The 18202-nt window shown below is 39.0% G+C and overlaps 1 protein-coding gene across 1 annotated transcript in view; it reads left to right on the forward strand.

The window, feature by feature from the left end:
- The window catches only part of RASSF3 (Ras association domain family member 3), a 69025-nt gene that overhangs the window by 4670 nt on the left and 46153 nt on the right, over positions 1–18202 (forward strand). The window lies entirely within an intron of this gene.

The raw sequence follows: 18202 nt of genomic DNA on the forward strand, positions 1-18202 counted from the left end.
AAAAAGCATTGAGTACACTAGCTTTCTCCACATCCTCTGTCACTAGGTTCCCTCCCTCATTCAGCAAGGGGCCCACACTTTCCTTGACTTTCTTCTTGTTGCTAACATATCTGAAGAAACCCTACTTGTTACTCCTAACATCTCCGGCTAGCTGCAACTCCAAGCGTGATTTGGCCTTCCTAATTTCACTCCTGCATGCCTGAGCAATACTTTTATACTCCTCCCTGGTTATTTGTCCAATCTTCCACTTCTTGTAAGCTGTTTTTTTGTGTTTAAGACGAGCAAGGATTTCACTGTTAAGCCAAGCTGGTTGCCTGCCATATTTACTTTTCTTCCTACACATCGGGATGGTTTGTTCCTGCAACCTCAATAAGGTTTCTTTAAAATACAGCCAGCTGTAGTAAGGCTAGACAGCGTTTGCCCTTGTGTCTAACATTAAAAGCTCTTACCAGCAATAAATGTTTCACCTAGTAGCACTTCTAGTGTCTAATCCAGTAATGATGCTTGGTAGTGCAACAACACGTTGTCACAGAGTACAAACAGTGAGACTTTGCTATTGGGCAGCCTGAAATAGAATTCAGCTATATCAGTGACTCTGCAGTCTCAGAAATACTCAGCTAAATATTTCTAGTCACAAAGCTTATGCTTATTATCAGTTGCATTGGTGCTCCTTTTTTTTAACTGAACATAGATTTCAATGGTCATGTGACTACTGAAAGATTCTTTTCCTTGGAAGGGAAGCTGTCATAATAAGACTCTTTGTGTATATATGAGGATGTTACTTTGGTTTGGGTTTGAGGCTTAGTCAAAAATGCATGGTAAATCCCCTGATAGCTAGAGGGCAGTTGGTGTTCCTGTGTCTTTTTTCAAAGGCACACACTGTAATTTTGAAGTGTTGTTTTTTTTCCCCCTGGTCTAAGATTAACCAGTGGTACTCATATTTAAATATAACCAATTTAAGTACGCCATCTTAACTTTGTTTTACACCTCCACACCTCTCCATACACACCCACCCAAAAGAACGAGTGAAAACTTTTAGCTTACAGCTTTGCATGCAGAGCGAGACGTATTGGCTTGCAGGCTTCTTTTATCTGTCTAAAGAAATCAGCACTCACATTGGATCTTTAGGTCATGTTTAAGTTGCTGAGTGGGCAGGGAGAAAGGAATTGGAAGCAAAGATCAGTTAATCTGTATAATTAGTGGACTATTGAGTTTTTGTCCTGGAGCTAATGGTCTGCCCACCATAACAACAGGAATTAAATTGCATAACAAGAGAAATTAAATGAAACCACTTCTGGGTTAGAAATTTAAAAACTCATAATGGCCTCTCTTTATAGCTTTATAAAATGTAATGTCTTCAGTGGAGTTTTTTAAAACCAAGGTAACAGGTTATTATGTCTCCTTTTTTTTCATTTTCCCACCTTAAAAAAAATCTAAATAGAAGTATTGAAATTAAAATAATGTGAGATGAAACACTATTTGTTGTATCACATTGCTGTTGCTGAGTTTGAGCGCACTCTCTTCAGGGCAGGGATCTTGTCTTCATAGCAGTCTGTCAAGTGCCTGTCATGGTGTTGGTACTCTATAAATAAGAAGCATGTTCCGTTTCATGTAGTACAGATTGCAATTAATGGTCCTACCTATATGACATGATGCAGTTAAAGGGGCACTCTTGGAGGTGGTAAATCCCAGCTTGGATGCCATGTCCGTATCATTATTCACCTGTATGGCTTTTTTCCTTCCCAAAACAAAAGCTTTAATGCTTTTCTTTTAGAATAAATAACTTTTCCAAATTCCATCAGCCTATCACTTGTAAAACTGCATGCTGGAAGAAAACAAAGTTTTGATATAAAGTAAAATGAAATCACTACTAAGCTTCCAAGGGGTTGTTATGCAAACAACACAGTAGCTTAAACAAGATTTCTAAGTAAATTAAAGTGTTTAATGGTCAAACTAATTATATACATTTTTCAAATTACATCAGTCATCTTATCAAAAGGGAAATTAAGCTGGGAAGAAAATATGTTTTCATTGTTATGGTAGGGTGCTCAAAATGCAGCTTGCTTCGTGCCACATTGTGGCCCATGGAAGGGGATATTACTTTTTTCTGTGCTTTCTTTTATCTTCTGTGGTATCAGTAATACAGAGACAGGAGGCGGAACTGTGGAGAGACTAGACTACATAAATATCCAGGAGGGCCTGGACTACTGTAGCTCCTTGTATCACTGTTATATGTTTTCTAGATGAAATGGGAAGAACTGTAGAAAGTTGGGTCCGGAGATTGAGACTATTAGTATGTGAAGTTATTCCAGTGTGTAAGTCTCTGCAATATCAGGTCTTACAGCTTTATATGATCTAGTCTGTGTGGCTCTTCCATTCCCTGTGCAATGTTTCTCAAACTTTTGAAAGTTGAGCTCCTTCTTCAGGAAAACACAATCATGTCTGCCAACCTGTCATGTTGTTAGAGGCCTACAGATCTTCCTTTATACATCTTCTATGCCAGGGGTTCTCAAACTGGGGGTGGACCCCTCAGGGGGTCACGAGGTTATTACAGGGGGGCTCGCAAGCTGTCAGCCTGCACCCCAAACCTTGCTTTGCTGCCAGCATTTATAATGGTGTTAAATATATAAAAAGTGTTTTTAATTTATACAGGGAGGTCACACTCAGAGGCTTGCTATGTGAAAGGGGTCACCAGTACAAAAGTTTGAGAACCACTGTTCTGTGCCTTCTCCTTCCCCAGCTAATCCTTTGCATTCCCCCATTTTGGGCAATGCCGATGTAGATCTTCATTATACTTCCTTGCTTTTCTTACAGGCTTTGATAGCTGGTGAAATAGTTAACAGTGTCGGCGTTTAAAGTATCCTCACTGGAATCTAATGTAGCACTCCATTGAAATGCCTGGGACAGTTCATATCTCCGAGATATTGTTTAAGGCTTTCTCCATACTCATGCAGACAGCCATATTTGGTTACAACTTGCTTGACGTTTTGAAGGTTTTCTCGTTGCACTTTTAATCCACTTCATAGGTCCTTGTGAAGTGTACACGGGTGTTTTCCATTTCTTTCCGTCAGTCTCCGATATTCCTTTCCCTCCCTCTCCGCCCCCCCTCCCCCCCCGGCAAATCATCATTCCCTACGTCTTGCCTTAGTCTTCCTTGTCCCACTTCTCCATTCTTTTCCTCCTTTTTCCTCTTAGAGGTACAGGCATCCATGGCCTCTCTTGCCCTTCCCAAGAGTCAAGTTGTGGTTTCTTCCTCTGCACTGTCTACATTATGAATCTGGTGCTGGCTTTATACCTTAATGTCCACCATTAGGCTGAGTTTCACACAGTTGGCCATTGTGACCCTTTCTACAGAATCCCATGGAGTTTCTGCTCAGTAACATTAACTGGAGAAAACATCTCCCCTGATTATTAGAACAAATGAGGATTCTATTTTTAGATTTTCTTTTTACCCAGAAAGGTTAGACTTGTTTGACAAGCAGTCATGAAGTTTATTAAAGTAAAACTAAAAATATCCAGTAATGTGGTTTATTCTTTTTATAATTCTTTTGGCAGTCAGGGGATATTATGCTATAAACATTCTTTCTTACAGCTAAAAAAATTGAAAGTCAAGAGAGACCTTTTACCCTATTGTGATGAACTTAGTATAAAACCCTAGATAAAAATCAGTTGCTGTCCATACTGCTCTTGTTTTATCCAACAGGAGGCAGTGCACTCCAACCACTTACTTTCTCTCCATACCAATGCTGGGAAAGGAGATGCTGAAAGTTTTAAGAGAGCTTTTTTACATATATAGTGACACTGTCTGCCAACATCACTAATGGAGCAAACCTTTTTGAGGTTAATGTTTGTATCTTTTTTTGTTTCTATCACTGGGCAGACTGGTGTGGAGTTTAGGTGCATGTTGCTTGCCTTAGAGCAAGGTTGATGTGCTTTAGCATTAAATCATTACCCACCCATGCTTTTGTAACAATCTCAGAAGCCCACACAGTACTTTTCAATCAAAATGTCTTAACATACATTTAGGCGTTCTCTTTTTGTACATAGCAGAATTATTGCAAGTGGCTTACTATAAGCTGAGCATGATCACAGTTGGGGTCTGATATTCATGCGGTTGTATTTTTGGGGCTTATCTAATGTCAATACCTGAACTCCAGAAATGAGATAGAAGTTCCAAAATTGTGTCTTAAATATTTTGCTTGCTGGTAGGAGATGAATGTAATGTCCTTAAGGTGGTTTGAGTTACTGGAACATCTAACCTGTGCTGTTACACTCAGCAAATCAAATTAAAGATGTCATGGCGTACTTCCGTGTAGTGATATTGTAGATAGAAGAACAGGGCATGGAGAAAGGATGGCGTGCAAGCGGGGTGACTAAAATGTTATCCTTTTACTTTGCTTTCCTGCTACCATATCAATACACGTAGGCCCGTCTCCTGAAATCTGATCTGTTTGAGCAAACCCATGCAGAGCCCAACTTATGTGCTATAGAATTTGTTAGAAATTTCAGGCTGGTGATAGTCATGTACACCAACCATGCACTGACATGTCTTGTTCAGTTACAGAAAACCTTTGGTTTGATATATCTAAATGTTCAAATACAGTAACTAGACTTATTGTGCTGAAGAGTTCATAAGTTGTCAGAAGTGTACAGTATATCTGTATGGTTAGACATATAGATTTCAGTGTTCCACTATAATTTGCCAGGTGGTAACATATGGTTAAAGTTCAGAATTGTCCTCTGAACTTTGTTTTCTAGTCTACAAGACTCAGTGTCCAGCCATCAGTAGGAGTGTTGGATGTGTCCCTCTGTGACGTTATTGATATAAATTGGGACCATATAGAACATGGATTGCAACCGAGGTCCTGTAGTGGCACCAAATCTTAGGTAAAGGGGGTCATATAAGGTGTCTAAGACCAGGTTATGGGTTGCTGGTTATGATTATGCTGTCTGTGTGCATATATCATTTTTAGTTAAAGTTATGTATATAGGCTCTATATTGTCTGTATTTCAAGTTGGTGATGTGCTTCTGAGTGATATCCCAGACAAGTTGGTGTTAGCTCTGCTTAGCCTGCTTGATGGCCCATTAAGGACCATCAGCTACACAATTGACCCATGGAGAGAAGGCAGGCATGCCCTCAGCGAAGTATGCAGGGACTGGCCCATGTGACTCCAGACTCCATTTTGCTGTAATTTTCCACAGTGGGGACAAAGAGGTTCTTACACCTGGAAAAGCCTATATAAGGCTGATGCATCATCTCCATCTTGTCTTCAATCCTGCTTCTTACCTCTGGAAGGACTTTGCTACAACCTGAAGCTCTGCACAAAGGACTGAACGACCCATCCCAGCGGGGGATGTTCCAGAGAGTTGATTTGAACCTGCAGTTTACTCCATCACTGCTGCAAGCCTGAACTAAGAACTTTGCCATTACTGTATGTAATTGATTCCATTTAACCAATTCTACCTCTCATCTCTACCTTTTTCCCTTTGTAAATAAACCTTTAGATTTTAGATTCTAAAGGATTGGCAACAGTGTGATTTGAGGGTAAGATCTGATGTGCATATTGACCTGGGTCTGGGGCTTGGTCCTTTGGGATCGAGAGAACCTTTTTCTTTTATTGGGGTGTTGGTTTTCATAACCGTTCATCCCCAGGACGAATGCACTGGTGGTGATACTGGGAGACTGGAGTGTCTAAGGAAATTGCTTGTGTGACTTGTGGTTAGCCAGTGGGGTGAGACCAGAGTCCTCTTTGGCTGGCTGGTTTGGTTTGCCTTAGAGGTGGAAAAACCCCAGCCTAGGGCTGTGACTGCCCTGTTTGAGCAATTGGTCCTGATTTGGCACTCTCAGTTGGGTCCCGCCAGAACCGCATCGTCACACCCTCTTAGTGCACCTACTATAGACAGAATGAGTAGGCCACAGGGACATCTGAATTAGTGAAAACAAAGGTAAATAGTAACCTCTAATAACTGTCTTAATGGGGAAGAGGGGAACCCTGTCCTGCTAATCTTCTTTTCTGCTGTACATCTGTCGGTATAAACAGTATCAGGGCAGCCAGAGGTAGGAAGAGATGCAAAAACTCACTGATGGCTGGAGTTTAAGACACAGATGCAGAGACACACAGAGATGCACACAATACTGTATATACATGTATGAGAAAAGGAAAGTTGAAATGGATACTACTTGGAAAAATATCTTGTCACAATGTGCAAAAACCATTAACGCTGGTATGGATTAACAGTTCTGGGTAAACATATTAGAAGAGGATTTGAGGTGAGGCAACAGATCTGTAATGCAGCATAGACTCGTAGCAGTATCCTTAGGAGCCAATCTAAGCAATTTAAGTGTCATAAAGATATAATTGCGGTGGACAAATCCCCTTGCCTTACATCCAAGAATCTGGACTAAATTCTGCTTTAATTCATAGCAAAGTAACTCTGGAATGACATCAGTGGGGTTGCACAGGATGTAAGTAAGGCCAGAATTTGTCCCTCATTTTATATGCTCAATTTCTATTTGAGGGTAAAAATGGTAGAATTTGTGTAGCAAATTTGAAATAAGAGCATTTGCAAAGCAATATCCATGTAGCTATAATTTTCCTCTGTAAGGCTCCAGTTCAGCAAAGAGCTTAAGCCCTTGCTTAAGTCCTATTGACTTGAATGGAACTATAAGCACATGCTTCAAGTTAAGCACGTACTTCACTCAGGCCTAAATTCAGCAAAGCACTTTTCTGTTGCTGTTGCAGTTATTTCAGCATTGTCAAGAGGCGCATACACACATAGATCCACACACAAATTTCCTACCACATGGTAGGTTTTAGTTGCTTTGGGACAAGTGACATCCTGTGCATTTTTTCCCCCTGTGAAGAACTGAGAATTGCTTTTCTGTAAAGTCGACAAAATGCAGCAGAGTTTTGAAGAGCGAGTGTCCTGTACAACCTTGTATTTGGATAAGTTAAATAGTCACGTGCTTTTTGTAGCAAACCTCACATAGTGTGCAGGAGAGGAATCTGGGTGCCTGTATATAAACAACAAGGCGCCCTTGTGGCACCTTAGAGACTAACAGGTGCCACAAAGACTCTTTGTTTTTGCTGATACAGACTAACACGGCTACCACTCTGAAACCTATGCATATAAGCAGTCTGCTGGAGTAAAAGCAATAGCAGTTCCTCCATGTCTAGTTCAGAAGAAATGGCAAGTGTAAAATATCCCCACCCATGTGGGAGTATTTTATAGTTACCGTGTGTGTGTGTGTGTGTGTGTGTTTATCAAGTTCACTGCCCTTTGCTTCAAGGTTGCACTTACAATAGGGTTGATGTACTTACAGTGTGTTAGCATTTCATCTGTTTCATAGTCAATAGGGTTTCATTAACAGACATTGTTAGGCTTGGTGTAGTTTCTGAAAAAGTAATTTGGCCATTTTTTAACTTAAAGTTGGGGCGGGGGGAAGTCTGAGGATTTCAAAGACTGGTCTTGTTCTCTTTCCCCCTCTTTCCTAGACAGCTTTGAAAATTCCACACTGCGTAACTGTTGAAAATGACATTTGGTAAGACATTACCCTTTTTTAAAATGAAGTAATTCCTCTTCAGAAAGGTGTACAACAATAAAAGTAAATGTTCTAAAACCAATTGGATGTATGTTTTTATATGAGGTACAGAGCATGTGTAATAACTACTTTTCCATAATGTTTTTCTGTCTTTTTTTGTGTGTTTATTCGCCTCATTAGTTACTAAGTTTTAAGTAGTACTGGCTGAAAATTTTCCATTGAAACTCTTTCCCAACAGGAAATTAGGTTTTCACCAAAATAAAACTTCTCAAAAAACCATTCTGCTTTCTAGAGAACATTTTGACGTTTGTTTATTTTCATGTGTTTTTGTCAAAAAAAAAAATCTCTGTAAATCAAAAAATGTGTATTCAGAAATAGCGCTGTGGTACCTCATGAGAGTTGTGGTTTGGGTGACTCATGCCCTCATTCTATTTTATGGGTCAGATTCCCCACCTGGACTACATCTCCCATGATGTACCATGATGGAACAGCAAGAGGGGAGATGATGATGCATCATGAGAGATGTAGTCCAGGTGGGGAAGGGATAGCTCAGTGGTTTGAGCATTGGCCTGCTAAATCCAGGGTTGTGAGTTCAATTCTTGAGGGGGCCGTTTAGGGATATGGGGCAAAAATCTGTCTGGGGATTCGTCCTGCTTTGAGCAGCGGGTTGGACTAGATGGCCTCCTGAGGTCCTTTCCAACCCTGACATTCTATGAGAGATGTAGTCTGGCCAGAGAGCCCAACCCATACAGGAGAATGGGGGCATGAGGCACTGTGGCAGCAATTCCAAATAGAAATTCTTGGTTTTCATTCAAAAACTCAGAGTTTTTGATTTTTTTCTCCCAAAAAAGAAAAAAGTGAAATCTTTTCTGTGGAAAATTTATATGAAAATGATTTACTTTTTAAATTTTTGTCTGAATTTTCTTGAGTAACTTTTTTTTATTTAGCGCATGTTTCAGTACAGTACTGATAATTACTCTCTGTTGTCCACAGCTACTGTGGTTACTCCTGTTTATTAAGGCTTTGTATTGATCTAATCGTAGGTGTACTGTATTTCCGTGTGTGAATCCCATGTAAGTTAATGATAACTTGGCCATAGACTTACATGGCAACAGGATTAGGTGTTGAGTTAAAAACTTCTGGATTTAGTTTTTTGTTTTTAGTGAAAAAGTGGGGACGTTAAGCTTCTTATGTTAAGCTGTCTTTGCAATATTCATACCAAGTTGTTAGGTAGTAACCTTTATTGCAGCGCATGTCCTCTTATTACCGTTTTTTGGTAGCACGTGCACTGGATTACAACTCACCACTTTAGAAAAGATTTAAAGGAAAACCATAGTATTTAATATACAGGGCATCTCCTTTTTCATACTGTTTAAGTACATTCTGAAGGATGATGTTAATCAGAGAGCAAAATTTATCTAAAACCCATACAAACTTGGTAGGATTATTTATTACTTTGATATACTCGCATATAAAGAAGTTAAGAATGTGGAAAGCTCTTTGCTTTGTTGAACTAATCCCATCTAATTGCAAACATCAACCTTCATATTCTATTTGTGGCATATCTGGCAAATTCTATGTAAATTAATAGGTAGCTGTGCTAATGATTTCTACGTGACATGATCATGTGACATATGTATTCTGTGGTGCAATGTAAGAGTAAAAATATGGTGTGTATTATGTGACCTGTATTGAGTCATTAACCGTGTGCACAGTGATTGCAGTGTATGGGATTGTGCATGGTATAATACTATAGAGTGACTTGCTATACGTGTTGATGCAAGACTTACTTGAAATAGATGTTACTTGTGCCACTGATGACAATGGAATTTTACATTGTTGAATTTTTATGCACATAAATAAGAATATCTGGATGCTGACTTTTACCATTTCTGAAGCAGGTGATTAATTTGATTGCAACCTGGTTAGCAGCAGGAGCAGAGTTAACTTGTAACAGGTCGCTTATTGATCTGGTAAGTTAGGAACAGGAAAAAAAAGTATGGGGAACGGCAGAGTCCATCTTAGAACATAAGATTGACTGTACTGGGTCAGACCAATGGTCCATCTAGTCCAGTATCCTGTCTACTGACAGTGGCCAATGCCAGGTGCCCCAGAGGGAGTGAACCTAACAGGTAATGATCAAGTGATCTCTCTTCTGCCATCCATCCCCACCCTCTGACAAACAGAGACTAGAGACATTCCTTACCCATCCTGGCTAATAGCCATTAATGGACTTAACCTCCATGAATTTATCCAGTTATCTTTTAAACCTTGTTATAGTCCTAACCTTCACAACCTCCTCAGGTAAGGAGTTCCACAAGTTGACTGTGTGCTGTATGAAGAAGAACTTCCTTTTATTTGTTTTAAACCTGCTGCCCATTAATTTCATTTGGTGGCCCCTAGTTCTTGTATTATGGGAATAAGTAAATAACTTTTCCTTATCCACTTTCTCCACATCACTCATGATTTTATACACCTCTATCATATCCCCCCCTTAGTCTCCTCTTTTCCAAGATGAAAAGTCTTAGCCTCTTTAATCTCTCCTCATATGGGACCCATTCCAAACCCCTAATCATTTTAGTTGCCCTTCTCTGAACCTTTTCTAGTGCCAGTGTATCTTTTTTGAGGTGAGGAGACCACATCTGTACACAGTATTCGAGATGTGGGCGTACCATGGATTTATATAAGTGCAATAATATATTCTCTGTCTTATTCTCTATCCCCTTTTTAATGATTCCTAACATCCTGTTTGCTTTTTTGACTGCCTCTGCACATTGCGTGGACATCTTCAGAGAACTATCCACGATGATTCCAAGATCTTTGTCCTGATTAGTTGTAGCTAAATTAGGCCCCATCATATTGTATGTATAGTTGGGGTTATTTTTTCCAATGTGCATTACTTTACATTTATCCACATTAAATTTCATTTGCCATTTTGTTGCCCAATCACTTAGTTTTGTGAGATCTTGGTTCTTCACAGTCTAATTTGGTCCTAACTATCTTGAGGAGTTTAGTATCATCTGCAAACTTTCCCACCTCACTTTTTACCCCTTTCTCCAGATCATTTATGAATAAGTTGAATAGGATTGGTCCTTGGGGAACACCACCCCTCTCCATTCTGAGAATTTACCATTTATTCCTACCCTTTGTTCCCTGTCTTTTAACCAGTTCTCAGTCCGTGAAAGGACCTTCCCTTTTATCCCATGACAACTTAATTTACGTAAGAGCCTTTGGTGAGGGACCTTGTCAAAGGCTTTCTGGAAATCTAAGTACACTATGTCCACTGGATTCCCCCTTGACCACATGTTTGATGACCCTTTCAAAGGACTCTAATAGATTAGTAAGACACGATTTCCCTTTGTAGAAACCATGTTGACTTTTGCCCACCAATTTATGTTCTTCTAGGTGTCTGACAATTTTATTCTTTACTATTGTTTCAACTGATTTGCCTGGTATTGACGTTAGACTTATCTTGTATATCTACCAGTCACAGAGGGTGCCCTCAATTGAAATAAAGGTTAAAAAGGGGTATTGCACTTTATATTTTTGGAGTGTGTGAGAGGGTGTGACATACTGGATCACAATCCAGACTAGGTGTGGGCTGTGTCACCCCTACCTTGTAACCTGGGATGCCCTTTACATTGCCTTGCTGCTCTAGCCTCCAATCTGGACTGCTCACAGGAGCCTCCAGTTTGTAAGTCACTCTCAGCTATGTCTGTGTATGCTGCAGCCAGCCTCACTTTGACTCTCACCAAGCTTGGTTATACTGCACAGTGACCCCAACACCCACCTCCTCCACCCCCCAGTCCTGGATCGTCTCACAGAAATATATGTCCTCTACTGCCCAGGACAGTACACATTAAGTCCATTATTCCTCTAAGGGAATAATATGCCAGTTTATTATTTTAAACCCAGACACTTCAATCTGAATGCACTGGATTAGATAAAACAGTAAAACAAGTTTATTAACTACAGAGAGAGATTTTAAGTGATTATAAGTAATGAGGCATCAAAGTAAAAAATGCTTACAAGAAAAATAAAGATAAAACATTTACTAGTGACTACCGTAATAAACTATATTAGATTCAAACAAAGCTTTTCACCACATGCTCCAGCAGATTACTTACCAGTCTCTCAGGTAAGCCTCTCCCCCACCAGTCCAACAGCTGTTTTCCTGTATCATTTTATGTGTATTGGCAGATGCAGATGGGAAGAGAGAAGGATGTCTTGGGGCGTCTGCCCTTTCTTTTTATAGTCCTGTTCCTCCTTTTGAGATGCATTTCCAATTGGCAGCAAGGTGACAGGCAGTCTGATGAAGAAAGAAAACTCCATGCTGTTTTTCTTTGCTAAGATGTAGATTTTTGACCCTGTCCACTTCCTTGCCAAAGAATGGCCACTTGGCACCTGGCTGAGGCATCAGTTTGCTCTTTGTCTCTGAGGAACTAGTTTAGCCATCCCCCCATATTTATTTGGGTAACATACTTCAGTCATGATTTCAGCTTATGGTCATAACTTTACATATAATGTTGCTATGTGCATTTTGCCATCATATTATTGCTCCGCAAGTTGAGTATTTAAATGATACTTCACAGGGCATACCTTGTACAGATATTATTACAGTAGTGTGTAGGGTGTGAGAACAGGGGTATGTTCTGTAACAGAGGATCCTTGTTGCAAAGTGACCAATAGGACATTGTGCCAGCCCTTAAGAACAAAATGGCAGGGTTGAATGAGAGGCCCAATAAGGGTCACCCTGGAGACTGGGAGGGAGTTTGAAGTCTCTTTACTACCTTAAGAAAACAGACCAAAAAAAAGGAAGGAAAGGGGACTATAGCCCTCTGGCTGCAATAACTGACTTTAAAAGGGAAGTTCTTCTGATTTATTATTCGTGTTACTGTAGTGCAGGGGTAGGCAACCTATGCAAACTGATTTTCAGTGGCACTCACACTGCCCGGGTCCTGACCACCAGTCTGGGGGGCTCTGCATTTTAATTTAATTTTAAATGAAGCTTCTTAAACATTTTAAAAACCTTATTTACTTTACATACAACAATAGTTTAGTTATATATTATAGACTTATGGAAAGAGACCTTCTAAAAATGTTGAAATATATTACTGGCACGTGAAACCTTAAATTAGAGTGAATAAATAAAGACTCGGCACACCACTTCTGAAAGATTGCCGACCCCTGCTGTAGTGCCTACAAGCCTAGTCATGGGCCAGGACCCTGTTCTGTTAGGTGATGTACATACACAGTACAAAAGGAGGAGAGCTCCACACTCACAGCAACTATAGCATCCAATCCCTATACGCAGTGATTGGCATTGGAAATATTCCAGGAGTTCAGTCATAGGGGGCGTTATCAGTACAACTAATCTTACACTGCGAGTAATCAGGGCCCCATGTATTGTACTGCACAGAATTTATTCTTTTGCCATATGATTTGTGAAGCAGAACATAAGGCCTTTTTTAAAATGAAAGATTATCTTCTCAGCTGTAACCTATCCTTCCCATTTATCATTGGGCATTCCACCCATTCATGATTGCATTTGCATGTACAGCAATTGCTTACATGGAAAAGTAACATCAGGAAATATTTGTTGAATTAATATATTTTAAGCTGTCTTTCAGTGCAATTTAGTAGCCAGAACCATGAAGAGCCAGTACTATATATCTAGCCAGCTCTTAAAGCACCAGTAAGTGCTCGAAGGACAACAGTCTGACCGTTTGAGTTAAATAAATACAGTATTTCTTCACTACATTTCTGTTGTCTTCATTTAAACTCAAGTTGTATTTAATGGTGTTGTCCTTCTTAAATTCCTTTTTTTGCTCTTTACGTTGTGTTTATCTCATGTTGATGCCCAACAGAGGCTCCACAACTGACAAGATGCAGTGTGCTGTTTCTCTTTGTCTGCCTCTTCCTAAAGGCCTCTGTTTTCGAGATGCAGGATGAAGAACTTCTGATATGCTCCTTAAGCGGATCACTATCCACTTCTGATTTCAGTCTGAGCCCATTTTGCACTGCTATACGTCAGGTTTATCGGCAATTCTGTTATAAACCCCTTCTTTAGAGATTCTGTATCTCTGCTGGAAAGATTGCTCTGGGCTTTAACTTGTCTGACATGTTCTCAGCCTGGGAAATTTTGTTTTTATAAAATTTGAAAAACGGTATTAGGATGTTCAGCCAATCGTGTGATCTGATTGGCTGAACATTCTTTCGTCCGTTACTATGCAAGAGGTATTTTACCATTTAAAAAAATAAATAAAGGTCTGTGGGAGTTAGGTAGTTTTTAACATTCAGGTCCTAATACAAATATAAAGAAGTAAAGAAACTGGAAAAATAGTTCATGTTTACGGTACCCATAGTTTTATATGTGCTGTAACTACAGTATTGTTCTAAAGACACACCTCAGTAAAGAATGTTATCAAAGGTAAAAACACAGTGTGACTGCTCCCTTGCTAGTTCATGGCATTGTGCATTTTGATTTTGCTGTGGTGGCATGAGTTGGACATGGGTCTAGGACCTCAGCCTGGACTTATTTGTCTTAATTCTGAATTCTCTGGCTCTTGTGACTTTTTAAATATATTAGCTGTCTGAATTTAAGTTATTTTTTATTTAATATGGTTGTTCAGTGGCATTTTAAATCCAGGCAAACTGGCTCCCAGGCTGGGCTAGCACACCCTTGAGGTTGGTCACAAGGTGCAAGAGATCATCTGGACAAATGGTCAGATTTTCGGGGAAAACAATACTTGTATGAAGATAGTAATCAGACATGACATGACCCAGGTACAAGGCATTTCCCTAGCACTTAATAAACCAATAAGCCATGATAAAATGTGCATTAATAGCTAGGAGATGATATGATGGACATATAAATACTGAGAGAGAGAGTTATTGGTTCTCAGCCTCTCCACAATGTGAGCTAGAAAGAGCTTGATTATGAAACTGTTACTGTTTGGAAACTCCATTACAGTCCAGCTGTCAGAGATCCCATTGACCACATGGCAGATCTGGTAATACAATACTGCCTGAGAATACTTTCATTCCAAAAACACATAAGAATCATAAGATATTAGTCCTGTGTTTTGTCACAATACTTCCTGGATAGCTTTCTCCAAAATCAATAGGTGAATTTGTGAGCTGTTATAATAATGTTCAATAGTGGTGAAATCTGTTGGCAGTGCTTTGTGCTGGCTTGTTCCGATGGGAAAACATTTGGTTTATTCTTAACTGTTATTACTGCATGACTTAATTGCAAAAACTGAGCACAAAATTCTCCTGTTCAACACTGCAGCATCTGTTGAGTTCCAGGAAAGCATTTACATCATCTTTTTGTGTGCCATCTTCCAAATTGTTCTGCCACATCTACAACTATGACAGGTTTATCTAAGAGCTTTAATTAAATTATTGGAAGAAGAGTTTTAGTTCATCAGATGTCTCTGGTGTTGTTCCATTGCTGCTCACAAGCATAGAAAGAAGCATGCCATGTCTTAAAATAAACATTAGAGGGCTAACTATGATATAAAGTGTTCTAGTGGGATGAAGATTATGAAATGCCTTTGTTGGCATCTTTTTAGTAGTTTTGCATGTTTTTCAGCACACATCTGACTAGTCCATGGAATTATGCAGTATTTTACAATGGGAATACTAGAGGAATTTGGTGGATGGTGTTTTGTTTTTTAAGTGTAGGGTTGATATATTCTGCCTAAGTTGGCAGCTGCTTTTGATCCAGTTACAAGCTCACGTGATAGAAGTCTTATCTCAAGACGGGGAAACATGATTGTTTACACTGTGTTGAAAGGCTGATTGTTATATGCAGTGAAACATCAAAGTGGTTTCCAAATGTAATATCAAGTTCTGAACTTTAAAATTCACAGCTGATTAAAAAAATTCTTCAAAGCATATTTGTTTTTAATGAAGAAATAAGGATATGCTCCCCTGTCTTAAAACTGAGCTCTTAAAGTTCTAATTGTCACTGGGATATGAAGACATAGCTTTTGAATTGTGAAAATAATAGATCCACAGCTAGATAGGTGTGTGGCTCAAGAACAAGATGATAAAATAACACGTTCCATGAAAATAGCATGGTATTTAGTTACCAGAAGTAAAACAGAGCCTAGTGATTTTCCTTAAACAAAGTTGATGGGAGACCTGGAAAGACTTTTTCTCTTTGTAATTACAGCTCAAAATAGTTCTATAGGGGCTATGTTTAATGCGCTCATACTCTATGCTTGGTTTCAAATTTAAATTGGGGGCTCTAGTAGAGTGAGTTTAGTTTTAGTCTTGTCTCAGTTATCAACATCAAAGCAGTATCACAAAATGGAATAGAAGTTGTTTTTTCTCACGATTGGCCCAGTAATGGAATGTTGAGTTGTGTGAAGCAAACAAAAGACAAGACATAGCTGTATTTCCTTGCAGTAATCATTTCTGGTAGTGCTCACAAATACTAGATGATGATGTGCTGGATTCTTTCCAAATAGAATGGGAGGAATGGTCTCTGCCCCAAGCATCTCACAATCTAAAACCAGACAGAGGGTTGTGGAGACAATAGTTGAAGCTGTGTGTGATTGACGTTGTCCCAAGAGAGACTGTAAAGTGAAAAGGGGACAAGGCCAAGGACAGAGCCTAAGGGTTGCTCCCAGATACTGTGAGAAAGGAGGAACCACCAAGAGAGATGCTGAAGGCAGAGTGAGAGAGGCAAGAGGGAAAAACTCAATGAAGATGTCAACAAAGGAGATGATTAACCATGTCAAAAGCAGCAGACAGATAAAGGAGAATGAGGATAGAACAGAGATCCATGCTACAGTGAGTACTAGGAGATGGGGGGAGAGATGGAGATGAGTGGTGACAAAGCTTTGGTGCATTCAAGAGTATTTTCTTAGTTTGGAAATGTAATGGTAATGTTATGTTATGTTAATTATAACTGATCTCTTAATTGTTTTAAGGCTTTGACTTAATTGTGCAGTGAGTACAGCTCCAGTATGGACACAGTAGCTTGTGTTACTTTGCAGTGTGACTGCTCTCACTCCAACTAGGCTAGTTTTGAGAAGAGTAACTTGAGTGCCGATAACTCCAGTAAACTCTGCAGTCAAGACGTGCACTTAGACAAGCATCTTTACTAATGTTTCACAGTAATGTTACAGATAACCATAAGGTGGCATTGTCACTTGTCCTATGAATATTAATTTATTTTTGCTCCTCTTCCTGTATTTCATTGATTAGACATTAGGGTTAGCTAAACTGGAAAAAATTATATACATATAAGACAAGAAGAATACTAGTTATATGGTGAGCACGACTATAATAACATAAATTTAACTTATACTTGCTACTTCATGATATTAAAAAAAATTGCTTTATTCTATATTTATCTTTTATAAGTCTCTTCTGTGGCTTCAAAATTGCAATATATTTAAGGGCTACAATTAGATGCAAGATTTTAGAAACCATATTGTTTTTTCATTTAGGGAACAAATGAAAGAGTGCTTCAACTTCACTTAAACTTAGTAACACTCTTTCTTTTTTTTTTTTTTAAACAAAGTCCTGCCAAATCGGAAACTACATCTTGCACCCTTTGCCTAACTTGGATACTATAGTTATTCAAACATATTTCACATTTTCCATTGGACTAATGTATTTGCTAATAAACATTTAGTACTAAAGTCTTTGATTTACTTTTTAAACCCCGCAGGTAGGTGGTGGTGGGGTTTTTTTTTGGGGGGGGGTCAGAAGATGGGTGTACAGGGTGGAGAAAATATGTTGCATACGTGTTGAACATAGATTTGTGCCTTAGTCAAGTTATAGAATGATTACGTAAGGCTTGAAAAACAGTTCTGTCTTCCCAAGGGTGAAGATGGGTAACTCTAGTGCCATCTACCCTACTGCAGAGACAACTGACCTAAATGGTCTCAATGTTTACTGCTGTTTTTTTTAGAATTCTGTGAATTCAACAATGAAACCGACAAAATTCTCAGTTCAGTTTCACTCTGCTGTTGCTCTGTAAGGATATAGAGCGGAGGTATCTTTCTCTCTGGCCAGTAGGCTTAATATTCATTGGTAGCCTGGTGTTAGTTACATTTTTTTCAAGTCCTGTAAGACAGTATTGGATTAATTGGTACATTAGTTGCTAATAGGCTGATGTAGAAGTTACTACAGTCACAACTGATTAATTCAGATGTGTATCCAAAGATGATAGTGTGCCACTAGTGTAATTTGTTTTGTCCTCCTTATTTGTTAATCTGCATAAAAATTGACTCTGTCAAGTGATTTGCATTAACTAGATCTAACTGTGTGTACGCTTTTACTACTTTCAAAGCACAGTGGAAGTCAAACACATTAATCCTACTTCAGACCTGTAAGAAAAGCTTTTGACTGGAGCTAGTGACAATTTTTATTTTTAAGGAAATTAAAACTGTGGAAAAAATGTTAATTTCCTTTGAGTTTTTTTTAAAGGTTTCAAATAAATTAAAGGAGGAAAAAAAAGGTTGTTTGGTTTTCTTTTTTTGGTATCTCTTCCCTTGTGTTCCCCCTTCTCCCCAATCTCTCTCTTCCTCCCCCTTTTTTTCCCATTGGACCAGGGAAGCGAAGGTTGGAGAAAATCAAAACATTTTCATTTTGTATCACGCTGAACATTATTATTTGTTTAATTGTAAAATCAA

Source organism: Mauremys mutica, chromosome 1 (genome assembly GCF_020497125.1).
Source record: "Mauremys mutica isolate MM-2020 ecotype Southern chromosome 1, ASM2049712v1, whole genome shotgun sequence".
Classification (NCBI taxonomy): domain Eukaryota; kingdom Metazoa; phylum Chordata; order Testudines; family Geoemydidae; genus Mauremys; species Mauremys mutica.